Source organism: Dendrobates tinctorius, unplaced genomic scaffold (assembly GCF_039654945.1).
Source record: "Dendrobates tinctorius isolate UK_male_01 unplaced genomic scaffold, ASM3965494v1 ptg000014l, whole genome shotgun sequence".
In the NCBI taxonomy this organism is placed as follows: domain Eukaryota; kingdom Metazoa; phylum Chordata; class Amphibia; order Anura; family Dendrobatidae; genus Dendrobates; species Dendrobates tinctorius.
Genome location: NW_027361682.1, coordinates 15,415,001 through 15,421,920, shown reverse-complemented (window position 1 = coordinate 15,421,920; position 6,920 = coordinate 15,415,001).

The window sequence follows — 6,920 nt, the reverse complement described above, 5'->3', positions numbered from 1 at the left end:
CGGTTTCTAAAGCCCTAAGCTGAGGTCACGTCCTTTGCTCACACTCCACCCTGCCATCTAATGGTCATCCCAAGGTACTGCACGTCACCTACACTTTCCTAGCTGTTTCCCACTATATTACTGACACCTACCTAAACTGTGCAAACCTATCTTTCTCCATTCTGACACGTCCGTCCGTACGTCAGGTCACCTTCCCTACACTCTCCCTTCCTTTGTCCATTGTCGTCCTCGACAATCGTCAACCCTGCCTTCGTCGTTCTGAAGCTACACCTACATCCTGTTGTCGGACCAGCTGTTGAGCCACACCCACTATCTGCGGGGGCCGAACCATACTGGGAGCACTATGCTCTGAGCAGCCTACCGCTACTCACCAGCGCGCATGCCACATGACAACGTCTTTCAGATTGGGCTAGGTACACCCATATTCTCTTTATGGCGTGTACCTTCCCCTACTCTCCCCTACTGTCACCTTCCACTATCCGGTACGCCATGATCGAGGCCTCACACCTACCAGATCATTACCAGCGCCCACCTTCCTTCTTTGGGGGTGTCCGTGGTATCGGGGACCTAACCTAGGACGGCTGTCTTTCCTACGTCATCCATCTTTTACCTTTCTTTTCATAACAGGTCATGGTCGGCGTCCCGGTCTCCCAGACCTTCTCAACTCGTAGACCCCTTTCGGATCTCAACTCTTCCTTTTGGTCCCTCGGACCTTCCCGCACTCGGACCTGTTGCATTTTACTTATGCATATTATACATCAAACAACTCTATAATAGCACAAGTACCCATTTTTATAATTTTTTTTTTTTCATTTTCTCTTGCTTTTAAAACCAAAATATAACATAACATTGCATGTCTTCTTTCCTCCTCCCCCCTTCCTGGGACCTGGACACTCCTCCGCTTTCCATATCCCCGTTCTGTCAGGTAAACATATTTTTGTATATAAAGAACATAGAAAGAAGAAAGAAAGAGAGAGAAAATAGTTGCATCAGTTAAACAACAACAAAACTTTTTTCTAAATGCAACTGTCCTTATAATCTGCACAACGGTGCATCGAACTCCTGACAGTCTATACCACTCTCAATGGACAGAGGTGAGGGCTCCACGGGGATACTGAGGGTGTCCATTCAAGTCCTCTTATTTTCCATGACGGCCTCTCCTTCAGTGTGGAGCAGGTTCCACACTTCCTGCTCCCGGGCCTTTTTCTTCCTGATCACCTCCGCTTCCCACACGGAGGGAACAGCACGGGCCCTGGAGTCCGGTGGGCGGGACTCCGCTGAAAAAGACCGCAAGACAGAAACGGCCGAAGATTTCTGCGGCCCAGCAGCCGCTGGGGTCAGGTGGCAAATGGAGACAACCGGGTCCTCGGGGGCTGGAATCACAGGGCCCGCTAAGTCGGCCGCAGCCGACTCCAGCAGCGGCATAACCGCGGCCTCAGGACAGGTCGCATCCACTACTTCCAACGGAGCCGGAGTAACGGCCGATTTCAATGATGCAGCTGCTATTAGCAGGGAAAGCACAGACTCCGGGCGGGGTAGTTCGGGGACATGAGCGGGGTCCTCACTCAGCTCCGCATACACCACGGGGCCCGTGGTAACTAGGCCTTCCGGTGCGCAGGGGGCCGCGTGCTGCAGCAGAATGGTAGGGGCCGCTTGCGGAGGCACTGGTAGGGCCGGGGGTACTCTTACCTTCCCCGGCGCTGCGGCCTCCGTCCCATCATCACGCGGTTTCCCCCGCAGCCTCCGTTCCTTGCTACACTGTCCTGCGGGCCTTGCCTCCGGACTCGGGGGCTCCGCTGAGAAGTCCTCTGCTGGTATTGGTGGCAGCCGTTCTCGCTGACTCCCCTCAGGCTCCGCTCCCCGGCTCAGCATCCCGCTGCCTGCCCGTAAATCTGAAGATGACTTCTGGTGCAGCTCCATCTCTCGCCGCCATTGCCACTCTAGGCGGCCGATGCCCCGACACCCGCAGCATCTCATACCGTCCGTTGGGCAGCACTCGAATGGCGTCAGACAGCCGCAGCCAAGTTTTTCTTCTGTGCCACGCCTCCTGCTGGGTGGGGCGTTGGCAGACCTTTCCACCCATCTGCCAGGGTCCAATATATGGAAACGTCGGTCTCCGGGCATATATTGCTTCCTTTTGGGGTACGTTGGAGGGGGTCCCAGTCCATTCTGAACAACTGCAAACACCCGGACCTCTCCTCTGCGCTGAAGTAATACCGCCATCTTGGGCAGAATCAGCTACTGCCTTGGATCCTCTGCAAGCAACACAGATCCGACACAGCGTCCCAATTTGTAATCCACAGGTCAGTAATTGGTAGTCCACAGGTGTTTATAATCCGAAATAGAGCAGTCCAAGTTTTCCTCAGTCCTTCAGTTGCAGGCCTGCCGCAGAAGATAGCGTATTAGCGGCGGCTATCCTGCCGACTACGCCAAATGTAGAGTCGGTGGTGGGCCGAGCTGGGGGGGGGTGGTCCCTCTTTCACTACCGCGCAGAGATGACACAGAGACAAGATGGAGGCAGTTACTGGGTACAACAGGTCCAAGTTTATTTCTTTACTTGCCGTTCACCTAACGGCCTCCGCAAAACACCGCACTTCTCTTCACTTGTCGGCTCTTCGATTTCAGAGCCGTTTTCACACTGTCACCAGGGACGTATTTGTACGTACCGTCCCTCCTTCAGTGTTTGACGTTCCTGACAGGTCCGTCACTGTTGCCGCCCTAGGCCCATAAACCAACAGCGCTTCCACTGGTCAGTCGTCGTGTTAAATACGGTATCCTGCACCCACTGCCACGTCTCTTCTGCGGTACCTTCCTGTCAGGACCACCCCCCTGACGTTCTCTCTCCTCAGTCCCCCTGGTCGGATTCTCCTCAGAGCGCACAGACTGTCGCAGTCTTCCTGTCACCTGAGCTCCCCCTGGGGACTGGAACCTTCTGGAACCCTCCCTCAATATTTATAGCTCTCCCGGTTCCTTGAAACTGTCACTCTAACTGTCACTCCGCCCCCCATGACCAACGGTTTCTAAAGCCCTAAGCTGAGGTCACGTCCTTTGCTCACACTCCACCCTGCCATCTAATGGTCATCCCAAGGTACTGCACGTCACCTACACTTTCCTAGCTGTTTCCCACTATATTACTGACACCTACCTAAACTGTACAAACCTATCTTTCTCCATTCTGACACGTCCGTCCGTACGTCAGGTCACCTTCCCTACAAAAGCATATTCTTGACATCTTGGCACTGGAATGGCATGATACAGTCTATAACCACATCTTAATATTTTGCACGATTTGTTTCACTATTCCCTATTATTATACTTCAAGCAATCCCAGTTCCATGAGTTTCCACTAAGTGGCACTGTAGTCCAGCATAAAGATGGAGTTTGTAGTGAAAGAAAATGATGACGGCCCAGATTACCTTCTCATTATCAGCACTACAGACTGTGCTCACTATATATGGCAGTGCCATAGATATATGTGGGGTGAGACAGAGACTGTCATCGTAACCAGTGCCATATCCCTGCTTAGCCCATAGACCACCAATGCTACACAATTCATATACCACCAATAAAGTGTCCTCTGCAATCAGTGTAGCTCATACAGCATCTGACTGGAGTACCTTGGGCCCACCATTATACCTCCCAACTTTTGAAGAAGGGAAAGAGGGACAAAGGCTGTGGCGTGCTGCGGAAAATTTTAGGCCATGCCCCTAACTACACCCATTTCACAACTAGTCACACTCATGTCCACGCCCCAACTGCACCCATTTAGTACTGCTGATCACACTGGTACTGAGGGCACAGTGGCTGGCATTATGGGCAAAGTGGCTGGTACTGTTGGCACAATGACTGGTACTGAGGTAAAGGAGGAAAGAAGAGAGAGATAAAAAAGAAAAGAGAGAGAGAAAGAAAGGAGCGAGAGAAAGACAGAAAGAACAGAGAGAGAAAGAAAGAAAGAACAGAGAGAGAAAGAAAGAACAGAGAGAGAAAGAAAGAAAGAACAGAGAGAGAAAGAAAGAGGGGAAAGAAATAACAGAGAGAGAGAGAAAGAAAGACACAAAGAAAGAAAGAACAGAGAGAAAGAAAGAAAGAAAGAAAGAGGGGGACGAAAGAACAGAAAGAAAGACCAGAAAAAGAAAGAAAGAACAGAGAGAGAGAAAGAAAGATGGGAAAGAAAGAAAGAACAGAGAGAGAAAAAGAAAGAACAGAGAGCGAGAGAAAGAAAGAAAGAACAGAGAGAAAGAATAGAGAGAAAGAAGGAACAGATAGAAAAAGAGAGGAAAGAAAGAATGAACATAGAGAGAAAAAAGAAAACAGAAAGAAAGAGGGGAAAGAAAGAACAGAGAGCAAAAGAAAGAACATAGAGAGATAAAGAAAGAGGGGAAGAAATAAAGAACAGAGAGAAAGAAACAAAGAGAGGAAAGAAAGAGAACAGAGAGAAAGAAAGAAAAGTAAAGAAAAAAGAGGGGAAAGAAATAACAGAGAAAGAAAAGAGAGGTAAGAAAGAGAACAGAGAGAAAGAAAAGTAAAGAAAAAAAGAGGGGAAAGAAAGAACAGAGAGAGAAAGAAAGAACAGAGAGAGGGAAATAAAGAACAGAGAGAGAAAGAGAGGTAAAGAACAGAGAGAGAGAAAGAAACAGAGAGAAAGAAAGAAACAGAAAAAGAAAGATTAGAGAGGGAAAGAAAGAACAGAGAGAGAAAGAAACAGAGAGAAAGAAAGAAACAAACAGAGACAGAAAGAAATAAACAGAGAGAAAGAAATAACAGAGTGAAAGAAAGAACATAGAGAGAAAGAAAGAACATAGAGAGAGAAAGAAAGAACACAGAGAGAGAAAGAAAGAACACAGAGAAAGAAGAAAACAGAGAGAGAAAGAAAGAGGGCAAAGACAGATCAGAGAGAGAAAGAAAGAATAGAGAAAGAAAGAACAGAAATAAAAAAAAGATTAGAAACAGAAAGAAAGAACAAAGAGAAAGAAAGAGGGGAAAGAACAGAGAGTGAGAGAGAGGGGAAAGAAAGAACAGAGAGAAATAATGTGGAGAAAGAGAGAACAGATAGAAAGAGAGAAAAAGAAAGAACAGAGAGAGAAAGAACAGAGAGAGGGGGAAAGAAAGAACAGAGAGAGAAAGAAAGAGGGGAAAGAAATAACAGAGAGAAAGAAAGATTAGAGAGGGACAGAAAGAACAGAGAGCGAGAGAGAAACAGAGAAAGAAAGAAAGAACAGAGAGAGAAAGAAAGAACAGAGTGAAAGAAAGAACAGAGAGAGAAAGAAAGATGGGAACGAAAGAAAGAACAGAGAGAAAGAAGAAAGCAGAGAGAGAAAAAGAAAGAAAGAAAGAGGGGAAAGAAAGAAAGAGGGGAAAGAAAGAACAGAGAGAGAAAGAAAGAGAGCAAAGAGCAAAAGAACAGAGAGAGATAAAGAAAGAGGGGAACGAAAGAACAGACAGAGAAAGAAATAAAGAACAGAGAGAAAGAAACAAAGAGAGGAAGGAAAGAAAGAGAACAGAGAAAAAGAAAGAAAGAGAAAAAGAAAAAAGAGGGGAAAGAAAGAACAGAGAGAAAGAAAGAACAGAGAGAGGGAAAGAAAGAACAGAGAGGGAGAGAATGAAAGAACAGAGAGAGGTAAAGAACAGAAAGAAAGAGAAAGAAAGAAACAGAGAGAAAGAAAGAACAGAGAAAGAAAGATTAGAGAGGGATAGAAAGAACAGAGAGAAAGAAAGATTAGAGAGGGAAAGAAAGAACAGAGAGGGAGAGAAAAAGAAAGAACAGAGAGAAAGAAAGAACAGAGAGAGAAAGAGAGAAAGAACAGAAAAAGAAAGAAAGATTAGAAAAAGAAAGAAAGATTAGAAAGAGAAAGAACAGCAGAGAAATGAAGAACAGAGAGAGAGAAAGAAAGAGGGGAAAGAAAGAACAGAGTGAAAGAAAGAACAGAGAGAGGGGGAAAGAAAGAAAGAACAGAGAGAAAAAATGTGGGGAAAGAAAGATAACAGATAGAAAGAAAGAGAAAAAGAAAGAACAGAGAGAGGGGCAAAGAAAGAACAGAGAGAGAAAGAAATACCAGAGAGAGAGAAAGAAAAAAAAAAAGATTAGAGAGAGAGAAAAGAACAGAGAGAGAAAGAAAGATTAGAGAGGGAAAGAAAGAACAAAGAGAGAGAAACAGAGAAAGAAAGAAACAGAGAGAGAAAGAAAGATTAGAGAGGTAAAGAAAGAGCAGAGAGAGAGAGAAAGAAACAGAGAAAAAAAGAAAGAACAGAGAAAGAATCAGAGAGAGAAAGAAAGAAAGATTCTATAAAGATACTATAGCAGCCTGGCTCCCATTGTAGTGCCCACCTGAGCCTCCCAATGCAGGACATATCATGATCCACTCACATGGCCGGTATCCCCGATTCCAAGGCGATCCTGCTGTCCACGCTGTCGGAGGAGGACACGGTGATGGATCTGAAGCATTCCCTGAAGTGCCTCCATGGTTCCGTCACGATCTCCTCCTGAAATTACCTCATTTCCAGTCAGCTTCCAGCACGTCACTTCTGTTGGAACGTCACGTGCGAGTTTTAAAGTGCTCCTTGGTGCTCCGCCGTTTACTCATGTGTCCACGGGAAAAGTAAGGGCAGACTCTCAGAATTGGGACTGTCCTGCTGGATCCAGGACAGTTGGGAGTTATGAATGCTCCCCACCATACACCTTGTACATGCACGGCTCCGCACACCTCATGCACACATGGTTCTGCTTTGTATGCCTCGTACACACACGGCTCCACTCAGTACACGCATGGCTCCACTCCGTAAACCTCGTACACACATGGCTCTGCTGTGCTCCGTACACAAACGGCTCAGCTCCGTACACTTCGTACACTCAGGGTTCTGTTTTGTACACCCCGTACACGCGGTCCCGTTCTGTACACCCCGTTCACACACGGCTCTGTATA